The sequence below is a fragment of the Nicotiana tabacum genome, chromosome 8 (assembly GCF_000715075.1).
Source record: "Nicotiana tabacum cultivar K326 chromosome 8, ASM71507v2, whole genome shotgun sequence".
Taxonomy (NCBI): Eukaryota; Viridiplantae; Streptophyta; class Magnoliopsida; order Solanales; family Solanaceae; genus Nicotiana; species Nicotiana tabacum.
Genome location: NC_134087.1, coordinates 169,376,803 through 169,393,264, shown reverse-complemented (window position 1 = coordinate 169,393,264; position 16,462 = coordinate 169,376,803). Strand labels below are relative to the sequence as shown.

The window sequence follows — 16,462 nt, the reverse complement described above, 5'->3', positions numbered from 1 at the left end:
CATTGAAAGTGTGCTCGAGAACAGTGAAAAGGAGAAAGTTGGCGAAGCCAGGCCTAAAGCAGGCATTAGCCTGGCGACGCTAGGCTTGTATGTAGGAGTTAGACCTGGCAAGGCTAGGCAAAGGCCAGGTCCACCACGCGTTATGCCTAGTGACGCCGGGTCTGGAGCGAAATCCATTCCGAGTTTTGAAGAATTATTTCGTCTCCTGGTTTGACTAGGACTTGACCTACCTATTTAGGTCTTTTCCTACACATATAAATAGACCTAAAAATGCCACTTTAAAGGGGATTCGACCTAGGGAGAGCAAGGAGCCGCCGTAAAGGATGGGTTTCATCTTTTCTTCCACCAAACTTAGTAATTTTTATTTTTCTTTGTATGATTTGTTGTTTGGCTACCATCTTTATGTAGAGCTAAACTTCATGTTCTAAGGTTATGGTTGTTTCATGACAATTATTATTCGGATATTGATTTTGATTTCTTAGTTTATCATATTGGTTTATTTATTCAATCCCGCACTTAATTATTTGATTGCTTGATCACCAATTGAATACTATCTACAAAGCTATAATTGAACTTGAAAGTGGGAATTCTAGATTGCATATAGAATTGAGTAGAGCAAGTTCTTGAACCTGGGCATCGGGGAACTGATTCACGGTTAGGATAGATATATATCTAATTGACTTGCTTGATTGATTTATAGGAATTATAAATGCGTTCTTGTTGATTCTAACTCCATAAACATATATGCATTAGGTTAGCTTGAATAGGCGAGTAAGAACTCGACAAATTATTATGAGCACTATTAACTCCTATTAACCAATAAACCAGATAAATTAATTAGTCAATTCAATTGAAGAATACAATATGAATGTTAGATAGCCCATAACTCTAAATCGTTTTCATCACATTGATAACATAAAAAGCTGTTCTTCATTTGTTCAGAGTTCATTATTTGTTTTTCTTTTTATTCTAATTAGATTAGAATCAAATATTTCTAGTTTTAATTCTTGTTAGATACTTAGGATAGTCTAGTTTAGTTAATAGTTAATCACAAGTCCTCATGGGTTCAATATCCGATTTTTAGTCACTTTATTACTTGACGATCGCGTATACTTGCATATGTATTTGGCTGTAACAAGTTTTTGGCGTTGTTGCCGGGACATAGAAATTAGCTATTTTCTAGATTAGACTTTTGATTTTATCCATTTTGTTTTGTATATATTTTTATTTTTATAACTATTTGATTTTTCTCTTAGTGTGTTCATAGTTCTCTCAACATGACATCTGGGGATGAAACATCCGAAGGAAAGGTTATTGATGAAGACGCTTGGTTGAAGGAAGACTTTTATGGCCTATCTTTTTGGGCTTGTCATGACCTGAACTCAGGGAGGTCTGAATTTGAATTTGGGAGTAAGGGTTGGCGTTGGGAAGAATATTCACTGTGAGCACCTAATTTTTGCCCTACATGAAAATGACTCCTAAAAATAAACCAAAAATGATTTTAAAGGGATTTTAGAAGTTTTTCCTTATTTAGTTGCATTTCATGCATTTTTAATATTTTAAAATCATAGAAAAATCATAAAAAATATCACATTTTAATTTCATGTCATCTTAGGTCCAATTTGCATGTAGGAATTAATTTTATTATGAAACAAATCACAAAATGGTCATTATTACATATTTAGCATTTAGTCTTTACAAAGTAGTGTTTTTATTTAGTTTTAAGTTAATTAGTTGTTTTAATAGATAAATAATTTTAATTTTTACAAATTAGATTGATTTAGGATTAATTTAGGATTTTATTAGATTTTTAAAAAAATAAACACCCCCCCCCCCCCGACTTCATCTTCATCACCCATCAACACAAGAGGACCCAATTCGCCTCTCTCCTCCTTCAGATTTTCCTCATCCTCTATCCCTCAAAATCAAAGAGATATGGAAAAGACACAAAACACCATGAGAGCCATGTGAAAAATTGCCCAAAGCTGCCCCATTTTAGCTCCAAAACGTTGTTCCTAAAACTAGCCCGATAAACATGACGAAGCCAAGCTAAAATCGAGCCGAAATAGTAGCTAAAATTGCTGCCAGTTCTGCTGCGAAACAACCCTGGAATCCCCATCGAAACATTCCTAAAACTCAGCCTTTAACCACCTAAAAACCTTCCAAAACACCAACTCAAATCACCCCCAAATCAGCTCTATTTTCTGCTCAAAAAACGCGATTTATATATCCCAGAGACGAGCTCGAATCCACCCACAACACGAGCCAAAGACTTGCTGAAATCAGCTAAAAATGCAGCAAGTTCAGCTCCAAAACCACTTCAAAACACCTCCCAAAATTAGTTAAAAATCCACAGCAAAACAACCTGTAAGCCAACTTTTAAAAATCAACAGGATACCAATTTTGTCTCTTCATTTTAGTCGAGTTATAAAAGGTATAAAAGGTTGAAACGTGAGGTCGCGTTCGAGGTTTCGGTGCTGCCAGTTTACTATTCGAGCTCCAGTAGTGATTTCGACCCTTTAGCATTTTCGGAATAACCATTTGCCCGTTGTGTAAACCAAGTTGGAAAGTTTATTAATTGAATTCAAGCTACGGCTATTGAAGGTCCATCTCAATCTTATTTTGTTTGCTTTTTGAATCTTATGATAGTAGTGTTGGATATTGATCTTTTGGATGCTCCATTCATGGAAACTTTATGTATTATATTCATTGCCCATTCTGATATGTCTTTATCTGTGTATTGGGTTGTGACTGCTTTTGCCCTTTCTAGCTTCCATTTCTATCTGTCACACCTCCTTTTTACATACCCGAAGGTAGTATAAGAGAGTTTTTCCACTTTAAGTGATATTATTCGAAATGAGATTAATTATTAAAATCAGAGTCGCCACTTGGGATAGTTTATTTGGTATCCCAAATTATTTTTGTACGCCTGTCTCGACCCAAACCCCTCTCCGGTCGTGATGGCGCCTCTCGTGAAGACAAGGCCAGCCAACAAACCCATATCGCCTTTTCAAAAATAGTTAAACATTAATAAACAGTTTAAATATGATTTAATGATATAATTAACGGAAGCACAACCCGACACAACCTAACCGGGGTGTCACAAGTCACGAGCATCTACTAGGGTATAAATACAACTAAAAGCTTGGAGTGTACGAATACAAACTAATGAAATGAGGAGAGAGAAAAGCAGTGGTGCGAACGCCGACAACTACCTTGCTAAACCCTGATGACTCTACCTCCGATCAGCCAAAACATACCTGAATCTGCACACAAGGTGCAGGGAGTAATGTGAGTACTCCGACTCAGTGAGTAATAATAATAATAAAGACTGAAAGCAATAAATCATGCAAAAACACAAGGTATTCCATACTGAAGTAGTAAAATCACTTTAAATAGTAAAGCAGTGAGAAATCAAGTGAAAATCCCTTTTTTCCAACAAGTAAAGCAAGTAGTTTACAAGTGAGTAACAAAAATGATAGAAATGTAAACGGCCCCTCGGGCAAAACATGTACAACAAACTGCCCCTCGAGCATAATATCAACAGAACCAGCCCCTCGGGCTCAATATCAGAACAGTGCCAGCCCCTCGGGCTCAATATCAGAACAGTAACAGCCCATCGGGCTCACTCTCAGAATAGGATCAGCCCCTCAGGCTACCTCACAATAGTATCAGCCACTCGGGCTACCTCACAATCACTCATATCAGCCCCTTGGGCATAGTATCAATCACTCAGAACAATGGGTACCCGCGCTCACTGTGGGTGTGCAGACTCCGGAGGGGCCCCTTACGGCCTAAGCGCAATATCAAGCCACCTCGTGGCATCATCACTCAGCATATCCTCACATCACTCAAGCCACCACGTACATATAAAGTATCTCAGGCCCTCGGCCTTATATCACTCGGCCTCACATCACTCAAGCCACCGTGTGGCATATAAAGTATCTCAGGCCCTCGGCCTCATATTACTCGGCATATCCTCACATATGGCCCTTGGCCTCACTCAGTTCGGAAATCATCATAAGCCCCTCGGGCATTTGTAAAATAGTAGTTCTCAGCCCAAAATACCATTTAGAAATATCATTTGAGTTTTCAAATCTGCATAAAAGCGACTGAGTTTGTAAAACAATAATATGAATTAATTCCATATGAAACTCTAGCTCGCGATGCCTTTGTCTCTCAAATCAACATCTGAATCCTCGAATCTAGCCACAATAATTCGATTCAGTTAATAAAAATTATAGGAATTAATTCCATATGAAATTCTACATTTTCCATTAAAAATCCGAAATTGCACTAAAAATTCACCTGTGGGGCCCACATATCGGAATATGAAAAAAGTTACGAAATATGAACACCAATCCAACCACGAGTCCAACCAAACAAATTTTACCAAAATCCGACATCGGATTGGCTTTCAAATATTAAAAATTCATCTTTATGGAATTTTAGAAAATTCCTCCATTTCTCTTCAAATATCAATAATCTAACGCTAAAAATGAAGATTTATTCATGAAATAAAATCAAAAGGGATTCAAGAACACTTACCCCAAGAATTCCCGTGATTTCTTGCTCAAAATTGCCCAAAACCCGAGCTTGGCAGTCAAAAAAAAATGACCAACAACCGGACTGCTGGACTTAAAACTGTCCAGAATTTTCGGGGGTACTGTTCATACGTTTTTACTGTTCACGTACTATTCACGTATACTGTACATGGGTACTATTCACGCAGGAGCGGTCACTGTTCACACGTGCGAAAAATGCAGAAACTGCCCAGAAAATTGCAGCAGCTTTTCTTTTCACTAAAAAGGAACTAACTCCATCATACGAACTCGGAATTCGATGATTCTTGTTCCTATGAGTCACAAATAATAATACGAACATAGCCCTTCAGTCGAAACTCAATTCGGAGCTCATTTGCTCAGTTCAATACCCATTTCGCTCGTTAAACAATTAACTCATGTTTCGTGTCAAAAACCCAATCGCGACTTGATGAAATTAGACCAAACTTTCTAGATTAGTCCTATAATTCATTATCAAAATTCCGGAAGTCTCGAAATCAAATTTCGATCTCTAGAACTAAAAATGGACCTTTGGATCATTACATGCTTATGCTCAAAACGGCAAAATCTTCCAAAAACTCTTCCAAAACATATCCGAGCCTCATGGGACCCCGACCAAACATGCCAACACACCCTATAACATAATTCAAACTTGTTCCAACCTTCGGAACGCTCAAAACAACATCAAAGCATCAAAACATCAAATCACCCTCGGATTCAAGCCTAAGAATTCCAAAACTTCTGAAATCCGAATTCGATCAAAAAGTCGACCAAACGACGTCCAAATGACCTAAAATTTTGCACACACATCACAAATGACATAACAAAGCTACAGAAACTCTCGGAATTACATTCTGACCCTCGAATAAAAATCTCACCTATCAACCGGAATTCGCCAAAATATTAACTTTGCCAATTCAAGCCAAATCCTTCCACGGACTTCCGAAATGCACTCCGATCGCGCTCATAAGTCATAAATCACCCAACGAAGCTATCCAAATCAGAAAATTTCCGATCCGAGCTCATATACAAATAAGTCAACTCTTAGTCAAACCTTTCAAATTCAAAGCTTTCAACTGAGACTGTTCCTTCAAATTCATTCTAATTTTTCCTGAAAACCAAAACCAACGATCTACATCAGTCATAATACGTTACACGGGGCAAGTCATGCCCGGGAACTGGCGATCAAAGTGCAAAAGTTCAAAACTGCCGGTCAGGTCGTTACATCCTCCCCCACTTAAACACACGTTCGTCCTCGAACATCTAGAGCTGTTCTAAAATCCCACCAATCATTGAATAACCTTACCATGCATATAGCCCGGGGTGATCCCACGTCACCCTTTCTCATATAGGTCCGATAACACCATTTAACTAAAATTACACAATCCAATCTAGCCTATAAACCATAGAACCACATTTTCACTTCTAAAACCATCAATACGATCAAAACCTCACACCTATACTTTGAATAGACCCGAACTAGCTGTAGTAACCCATGCTTGCAACCTCGAGAGCAATCCCATGATATACCATATAACTCTAACGCTCGCAGCAATAACTTCTATTCACAGCAGCTGCCCATAACAACCAAATACCGATAGAAAACCTTTTATCAGCTAAAGTCTCATTCCAACACTTTCATATACTGCCAACGATAAATGAAACACGCAATAAACCATAACCATTTCTCAGATCAACCATTCATGAAGCCATTTCTCCTCTGGCAATTATCATAGCAATTTTTTTTGAACCGAACCTCGATGTTTACCCATCAAACATGCTGAAATCGAATCCGTTTATTTTCATTAATGATCCCAACGATCTCCTCTGACCCAACACACTACCCTGGTGACATGTCACACCAATAGAGGCCTAAGCCACATCTAGCATAATACGCGCACCAATAAGCAACGGTCCGAACATACTCAAATCATGAAAATGACTCAAATGAAAGAGTTGTACCTCAAGCTCACCAGTACCACCACAACACAGGGCTGAGAACCCGTATCACATCATAGAATAGGACACACGAATATAACCCGCAAGGTCATATCTCCACATAGCATCGCTACAATGCGCGATCCTATCCAAACACTGCTCCACATGGGATACCTCAAGTCACTATCCTCGAAATTGACAACCACGCACAATTTGACGTCTGGAACCAAAGCAAATCCTTACACCAACGGTGAAACAAGTAACATATACCACGCAAACCCGATAGGACGTAACCGATACACCATTCACCGAGCAACACCCGATTACTCTTCCCGCTTGACTTCTACTATGAACCCCATTAGAACCGCACCATATGTGCCCATAACTAATAAATCATAATGTCTCGCAACACAGAAAGACAACTCATAGATCTCCCCAGATCACTAATAAGCTCAATAACGGTTGAATCAACCTATCCCTCAACAATACAATTCGGGGCCAACCAAGCTGACTCGAGCTAGAACACGCATCCACATTGGCCTGCCAACGAACTCCTTACCAAAGAAGCCTAAAGCTGCTCCTTCAACTACCATAACTCCTGCCGTAGCCATACGATATGGTGCCCGACATCACATAAATACCGAAATCCACAACCTCGCCCAACGACATGCCCGACCACAAGAAATGCTTCCGGAAAGTCCCTCAACACAGGAACTGAATCAATGGTAGAAACCTCTGCACTGACATCTATCACGAAGGCCCAATTAAGAAAAGCAATCCTTCCCAACTGTTCGTTGGGTCTATGAAAAATAAACCACTCCACTAGAACATAACCCGACGCACATCGCCACTCAACCTTTGGCATTTCCAACCTAGCCCATAATGCAATAGTCCAGAATAACCCAACACTGAGACGATCACTCTACATCCCCAACATCACATCCAAAATCTAACATACCAAGCAAAGAAATATCTACTCGGGCCTCAAAATCTCGGTAGTCACTAAACAGTGCTGATACACACGATCTACAATCACAACATAGCCTGAATATGAGAACTTCCGTCTCCACGTCCATACAACACATGAATCACCATATCCTATCCCAATTTCGCCGTCCGAATATATGCAACACCTCTAATACCCAATCATTCCACTATAGATACTCTAAAATTTCCTTGTGCCACCAAGAAAACCCAAATATCACCAGTCGATCTAAAAAGAAAGTACCGCAATACTACCGAAGTGCTATCAACTTAATAACATTGCCCTTTTACTAAAACATAGACTCTCGTCAAATCATTTCCAATTAGCAGTACCATTTCCTGAATCATCTGAGGCTACCTGTTGCCAAAGAGTTTTATGAACTTCCTTTCAGAACTGAACTGTAACTCATCTAGACAAGAACTTCCATTGATCCCATCTAGAAGAAAAATCATTACATATCCTATGCTTCTCACACTCGGAGAAATTGCACCTCTCCAACCATGGTAGAAATCAATAAGAACTCTCCCAATTCCATTTGCGCAAATTCAACTGCCAGGATTGAATCCTTCTGACTAGACCAAGCTAAGCAAGCCATCAAAACCCAAGAGAATTTTTGCAAAATAGATGTAGGAACTCATTACCTCAAACACACACAAGGAATTAATCATATCCTTACCATACCGATTTGGTCTACTATCAAGATACCCCATCTATCTAAATTGTCATTACCTTCACCTTCCCGATACTGATATATAAAATCCCATAATTAATATAGAAAATACCACAAGTCTTGTCATCTTCCACTGAAAACTCAGTTTCTATCCGTAAGTACAACTTAGAAGCCTCCAATTATTGCATGTAGAGTTTTGAACACAATAGGACCATTCTCTAGAGTCATCCACACTACTCAAACCGTAGTTAGATTGATTAAACGAACCGAACAACCTATGTTTCATTAGCACTCTGACACTGCAGAATGTGACCTCATTCCAATATAACCAAGCAAATTCTTGCCCTATACACCGAGCATTCCTTAACAACCACAACTCAAGTCATTTCCCGATTCTCGTACACCCATAAAGCATAACATAGCCTTATTGAAATTTCCTTTACTCGAGCCATAACTGATTCACAAATGTGCCTCGAACTGGGACCATTAGAGTACATAACCGTGCAATCAACTATTCAATAGCGGACTCCCCCACTTGGCTCAAAGCCATAGGTCAAACACGCACCATAACTCATAACACATACGCTTTATTGCTGCCATAATACCATAGTGAGATTAACTCAATCCTTCATAAGCTCGTGGAACACAGACCATCTGGTACTTAATATCTTCTACAAATCTCGTATTTACTCTCATAACAATTAAACTCACTCTCTTAAGCGACCCAAATTAAATTCACATATATATTTCACTTGTAAATGGGATCTTCTAACAGACAACATAAAGATCACACAACTCCAGAACACTTTGCAGGAGATAACCCAGCCGCTTCGTCTTAACTAACATTTATGTATACCTTCCAGCATCATGAACTGTACGCAGTCACTTAGTCTTCCTGAGTCTAAACTCATACCGCAATATGAATTTTTTTTTTACTTCACTCACAACTGGGAAACATGAAAAGATTCTTCACACGCCTACAACTCGGGGCTATACCTCGAATCAAGATGGAATTCAAGTACATAATAGTTCTTCTACCCTCCAGCAGACCCTTCTTGTCGTTTCCAAATCATATGGATACATCTCGCAGTACTAACATACTCATCACATAGTTACTCAATCGTCACTTCCACTAATAGGGACAATACCGAACATATAAGTTCAAAACACTTGCTCACACAATCAGCACCTTGGTGCTCAATCCATAGGCAAATATCCGGCCTCAAGTCCTTCAGATTGGCCCAACATCAACTTATAGAGATAACACATCGCCCCTCAATCGGGAAATCACAAACCATCAAGGCACATCTGATACTGAGCGCTCACGTGCGCATACGAATGCGTGGAAGGAATTCAAAGAGTTACACTTCAAGCTGAATCAAAGGACGCACGATAAGAATTCAAGAATGTGAGTTTTCCTAAAGGTTCTGCAGCCTCTCGAGGATAAACACAGACATCTCCGTACCGATCCGCGAGACTCTACTAAACTTGCTCATGACTCATGAGACCTACGTAACCAAGGTTCTGATACCAACTTGTCACGACCCAAACCCCGCTCCTGTCGTGATGGCGCCTCTCGTGAAGACAAGGCCAGCCAACAAACCCATATCGCCTTTTCAAAAATAGTTAAATATTAATAAACAGTTTAAATATGATTTAATGATATAATTAACAGAAGCACAACCCGACACAACCTAACCGGGGTGTCACAAGTCACGAGCATCTACTAGGGTATAAATACAACTGAATGCTTGGAGTGTACAAATACAAACTAATGAAATGAGGAGAGAGAAAAGCAGTGTTGTGAACGTCGACAGCTACCTTGCTAAACCCTAATGACTGTGCCTCCGATCAGCCAAAACATACCTGAATCTGCACACAAGGTGCAGGGAGTAATGTGAGTACTCCGACTCAGTGATTAATAATAATAAATAAAGACTGAAAGCAAGAAATCACGCAAAAACACAAGGTATTCCATACTGAAGTAGTAAAATCACTTTAAATAGTAAAGCAGTGAGAAATCAAGTGAAAATTTCTTTTTTCCAACAAGTAAAGCAAGTAGTTTACAAGTGAGTAACAAAAATGATAGAAATGTAAACGGCCCCTCGGGCAAAACATGTACAACAAACTGCCCCTCGAGCATAATATCAACAGAACCAGCCCCTCGGGCTCAATATCAGAACAGTGCCAGCCCCTCGGGCTCAATATCAGAACAGTAACAGCCCATCGGGCTCAATATCAGATCAGTAACAGCCCCTCGGGCTAACTCTCAGAATAGTATCAGCCACTCGGGCTACCTCACAATCACTCATATCAGCCTCTCGGGCATAGTATCAATCACTCAGAACAATGGGTACCCGCGCTCACTATGGGTGTGCAGACTCCGGAGGGGCCCCTTACGGCCCAAGCGCAATATCAAGCCACCTCGTGGAATCATCCCTCAGCATATCCTCACATCACTCAAGCCACCACGTGCATATAAAGTATCTCAGGCCCTCGGTCTCACATCACTCAAGCCACCACGTGGCATATAAAGTATCTCAGGCCCTCGGCCTCATATCACTCGGCATATCCTCACATATGGCCCTTGGCCACACTCAGTCCGGAAATCATCATAAGCCCCTCGGGCATTTGTAAAACAGTAGTTCCCAGCCCAAAATACCATTTAGAAATATCATTTGAGTTTTAAAATCTGCATAAAAGCGGCTGAGTTTGTAAAACAATAATTATAAACAGGACTGAGTTTAAATATAAGTCAAAACAGTGAGGAAATAGTGATAAAAATTCTCGAAGGATTCAAATAATTGGCACGAAGCCCAAGTATGGCAATCAGCCCAAATCATGATGATAACAAATAAGTTTCAATCAAATATGCGTAAAATCATCAATCGGGATGGACCAAGTCACAATCCCCGGTAGTAAAATACCCCGCGCTCATCATCCAGCGCGTGTCTCACCTTAATATAGCACTACGATGTGCAAATCCAGGGTTTCAAACCCTTAGGACATCATTTACAATCATTACTCACCTCGAACCGGCTAATCCTCTAGCTCGCGATGCCTTTTTCTCTCAAATCGACCTCCAAATTCTCGAATCTAGCCACAATAATTCGATTCATTTAATAAAAATTATAGGAATTAATTCCATATGAAATTCTACATTTTCCATTAAAAATCCGAAATTGCACTCAAAATTCACCCGTGGGGCCCACATCTCGGAATATGACAAATATCACGGAATATGAACACCAATCCAACCACGAATCCAACCAAATAAATTTTACCAAAATCCGACATCGGATTGGCTTTCAAATATTAAAAATTCATCTTTATGGAATTTTAGAAAATTCCTCCATTTCTCTTCAAATATCAATAATCTAACGCCAAAAATGAAGATTTATTCATGAAATAAAATCACAAGGGATTCAATAACACTTACCCCAAGAATTCCCGTGATTTCTTGCTCAAAATTGCCCAAAACCCGAGCTTGGCAGTCAAAAATAATGACCAAAAATCGGACTACTGGACTTAAAACTGTCCAGAATTTTCGGGGGTACTGTTCATACGTTTTTACTGTTCACGTACTGTTCACGCAGGAGCGATCACTGTTCACACGTGCGAAAAATGCAGAAACTGCCCAGAAAATTGCAACAGCTTTTCTTTTCACTAAAAGGCTTTAACTCCATCATACGAACTCGGAATTCGATGATTCTTGTTCCTATGAGTCACAAATAATAATACAAACATAGCCCTTCACTCGAAACTCAATTCGGAGCTCATTTTCTCAGTTCAATACCCATTTCGCTCGTTAAATAATTAACTCATATTTCGTGTCAAAAACCCAATCGTGACTTGATGAAATTAGACCAAACTTTCTGGATCAGTCCTATAATACATTATCAAAATTTTGGAAGTTTCGAAATCAAATTTCGATCTCTAGAACTAAAAATGGACCTTTGGATCATTACATGTTTATGCTCAAAACGTCAAAATCTTCCAAAAACTCTTCCAAAATATATCCGAGCCTCATGGGACCCCGACCAAACATGCCAACACACCCCATAACATAATTCAAACTTGTTCCAACCTTCGGAACGCTCAAAACAACATCAAAACATCAAATCACCCTCGGATTCAAGCCTAAGAATTCCAAAACTTCCGAAATCCGAATTCGATCAAAAGGTCGACCAAACGACGTCCAAATGACCTAAAATTTTGCACACACATCACAAATGACATAACGAAGCTACAGCAACTCTCAAAATTTCATTCCGACCATCGGATAAAAATCTCACCTATCAACCGGAATATGCCAAAATATTAACTTTGCCAATTCAAGCCAAATCCTTCCACGGACTTCCAAAATGCACTCCGATCACGCTCCTAAGTCATAAATCACCCAACGAAGCTATCTAAATCATAAAATTTCCGATCCGAGCTCATATACAAATAAGTCAACTCTTAGTCAAACCTTTCAAATTCAAAGCTTTCAACTGAGACTGTTCCTTCAAATTCATTCTAATTTTTCCTGAAAATCAAAACCAACGATCTACATCAGTCATAATACGTTACACGGGGTAAGTCATGCCCGGGAACTGGCGATCAAAGTGCAAAAGTTTAAAACTACCGGTCGGGTCGTTACAATTCTAAATCCCAAATTGAGGAAAATTCGACTTTCCTTTTGAAGTTTGTGAACCAGAAATTCTAAGTAAGGAATTCTGTTAACCCGAGGGAAGGTATTAGGCACCCTCGGATTCCGTGGTTCTAGCACGGTTGCTTAAACTATTATAATCGGCCTATTATCTGATTTTAACACATGTTTTAGCCTATGGTACATTTTAACTTTATTAAACGCTTTTAATTAATTTTAAGAAGATTTCAACGTCATCTAAAACACGTCTTTGGACCACGCCACATGAAATGCACCCGCAGTCTGAGACACATTTTATTTAACATTATTGAGATTTGGATTTGGGTCACATGAAATGTACACACGAGTTCAGGAAGGTAATTTTTAAAATAGCGCGCATAAAGCAACTACGCACTTTCATCTTTGCGAGGGCCATGGAAGTTCAACTAAATGGTGCGCCTCGATTTCTAAGGATTCAAGTATTAATTAAATGAGAGCCATGCATTTTGAGATTTTGTTTGGCACGGCACACCTCAATTTTATTAAAAGAATTGTATTTCACTAAGCAAACTAAGAATGCTTCTATTTAGATCTAATTTGAAATTAGGTATCACAACCACATCACGGAAACCGTACCCGTAGTTGTGATGATTTCTATGACTAAACAAATGGAAAAGTAAACCAACATGAAATACAAACTAACGTGGGAAAACAAATCATTTTTCCTCTACAGCGCACTCACTTTAAGCAATTAAATCTGTTATAGTTGTACACAGTGAATTGGCAACAGTTGTGGCCATCGTGCATTACCTACACAAGTTTCTTTTCCTAACCTTATCCACTTATTAATCTAAATTCTAGAAAATATTATCCTTTAAGATTGAATAGTTCAAAACCCACATTGGTCCAAGCAAGAGTAATGATCAAAATATTTAAGTAAAACCATCTAGAGATAGTTACCATCAGCCAAGGAATAAACTAATACTACCTTAATTGAAATGTGAACAACAGAAAACAAACCTCAATTCTTGAAAAACACTCCCTTAGTCACAGATGTGGTATCTCTTCTAAACGGATAGCCAACCACAAATACAACATCCTTTGATGAAGCCAAAAATGTATTCTCTGATTGAATAGAGAAAAGCTTCTCTAACAAAGCTTTACAACATAGACAAGCACCGGACAAAAGCTTCAAGCTAATATTCCAAGAAATTCGAACAAAATCTGGAACCAAGACCACGTCGGAACCTCAAACTCGATGACTCGAACGGCACACTAACTCCAAATTACCTTTTTCAGTATATTAATAATATAGTACCACCAAGCCAAGATTTGTACAATAGCAATGATCGTTGCTAGCAGAACTGACGAGCGTGAAGATTGGAGAAGGAAAAATCTAGTCGTTGGCCTGATTTCTCAGAAACCGAAGAAGAAGATGACATGTGGAGGTGTAATTTGAAAATCCTATCTCTAATCGTCATCCCAAATACTTAGTCATAATGTAATCGTAATAGCTAGAGTTGGAATATAGAAGCTCATATAGGAGAATATTGGAGGGTAGGGGCGTTCTATTTTCTTGCGGCTCCTCTTCAGCTTTTTCCTTAGGTCCCTAGGTTTTAAAAAAGGTGTTAAGGGTATTGGGCTCAGGGAATGGGCTTAGAAATTATGGGCTAGGTTCAAAATTAGGCCTAAAAATGGGTTGCTCGAGCCCAAATTTTATTCTTTTCCCACGAACGAGAATAAAATACGATCTTATTTAAATTAATCCTACTTAAGTAAAATAACCATTAAAATAAGACTTGCCGCTAAAACAAAACTATATATTTTTTTGGTATTTTTCAAGATTAAAAATGACTACAAAATATTAATGAACCTATTTATTTTTGGTAATTTTCGTTTTCTTGTAATAAAATAAAGTAAAAAAGTAAAAATGAGTTGAAATAGCTATATTAGGGCTAAATTAAATATTTACATGCTAAAATATGGAAAATCTTGGGGAGGGTCAAAAATCACATGTCTACAGCTGCCCCTCTTTGACTGGAAACGCGAATAGTTTTCAGACAAAGAACGACTAGACAGGTTTTTTGACCCGACCCTTATTTAAAGAGATCAAAACTAAGAGAAATGGGGAATGTGACCGAGCCCTGGTATCTATGCTGCCTACATATCCTTGGCTATAAAGGAATCAAGCCACGTGTAGTTCAGAGGTGAGTGAGGTAATGGAGTACCGAGGTGGAGAGCTGGTCGAGGTGTCGTTCCAATGAGGTTCCGGTCCGCGGTCCCGTTATTACATCAAAATAAAAAATAAAATAAAATAAACTTACTAAGACTATCAGCTACGAGTTACAAGATTCCTATCTATGAGTCTTCTGAAGCTTGATCTTGAGTCTTGGTTGGTTCTTCATGCAGACCCTGATCTGAATCTTGATGCTTGTTAGCCGCAGGTGTTGGTTCAATCTTCTTCAGCTTTTCAAACCAAGACGGGACATGCAGAGCTTGTGACCTCGGCCTTGTCTTGAGCAGCTCACATCTTTCATTAACTTCTACATTTGGATTCACTTCCTGTCTTTCTTTTTGTTTTTTTGTTTTTTTTCTTTTTATTCTGGATTGTGACTAACTTCTGTTGATCATCTAGGACTGCTGACTCGCATTCTTGATGCGAGCTTCTTTTGTTGCTGGCCTGAATTGCATTATGAATTGAATTCCTTTTTTTTCCAGGTGGGCGCCTGATTGCTGAACTTGAACTGTCTTTTTTTGTTGCTTGACACTGTTTTCCCTTGCACCTTGAACCATTTTTCCTTGAAACTTGAATTGTCTTCCTTCGAAACTGCTTTCCCTTGAAACTTGAGTTGTCTTCCTTCGAAACTGCTTTCCCTTGAAACTTGAGTTGTCTTCCCTTGTTCTCTAGGTGGGCGTCTGATTACAACAAAACAGATAAAACAAAGAAGTTTTCTTGCCCCAGTTTGATATTGGGAACATCTGTGAGTGTTAACAAAACTATAAATCACATGTGCTGCTGATGAAGGATGCAATGATGAGAGTAAAATTAATGACTCGACTAGGATGTGCGTCTCCTAAACGGGAGCTTGCAGAAAACTATAAACTAAGGCTGACTAAAGTAAAAATTGGCCCTATTCTCCAAGCGGGGCCCCCTGATTTCAAGAAAACTAAACATTGATAATCTTAAGAAAATTAAAAAATGACTCCCCCTTTTTTTCAAATTCAGACTTCCTTTTTTTCAAAAATTATTACCCTAGGAGAAAATTCATCGGACTAGGCTTTCTATCTTAGGAGAAAGATTCATCAGACTAAGAATTTGATCCTAGGAGAAAGTTCATCAGACTAGGTCTCTATTTTACTTCATTTTTGGTATCTTAGGAGAAAGGTTCATCGGACTAAGATTTCTATCCTATGAGAACGTTCATCAGACAAGGTCTTCTATCTTAGGAGAAAGATTTATCAGACTAAGATTTTGATCCTAGGAGAAAATTCATCAGACTAGGTTTTCTAATTTATATCTTAGGAGAAATATTCATCCGACTAAGATTTTGATCCTAGGAGAAAATTCGTCAGACTAGGTCTCTTTTTTCTCTCTTTTTTTTCTTTTGTTTTTGGTATCTTAGGAGAAAGATTCATTCGACTAAGACGTTTATCCTAGGAGAAAATTCATCAAACTA

General features: G+C 38.8%; 1 long non-coding RNA gene across 1 annotated transcript; it reads right to left on the bottom strand.

Annotated features, from left to right (window-relative positions):
* Positions 1 to 9,763: 9,763 nt before the first annotated feature.
* Positions 9,764 to 14,601, bottom strand: LOC142162863 (uncharacterized). Its single transcript, XR_012694340.1, has 2 exons — positions 13,806 to 14,601; positions 9,764 to 10,027 (listed from the first exon to the last, which is right to left on the bottom strand). It is a non-coding gene; the product is annotated as an uncharacterized LOC142162863 (long non-coding RNA).
* Positions 14,602 to 16,462: the final 1,861 nt, after the last annotated feature.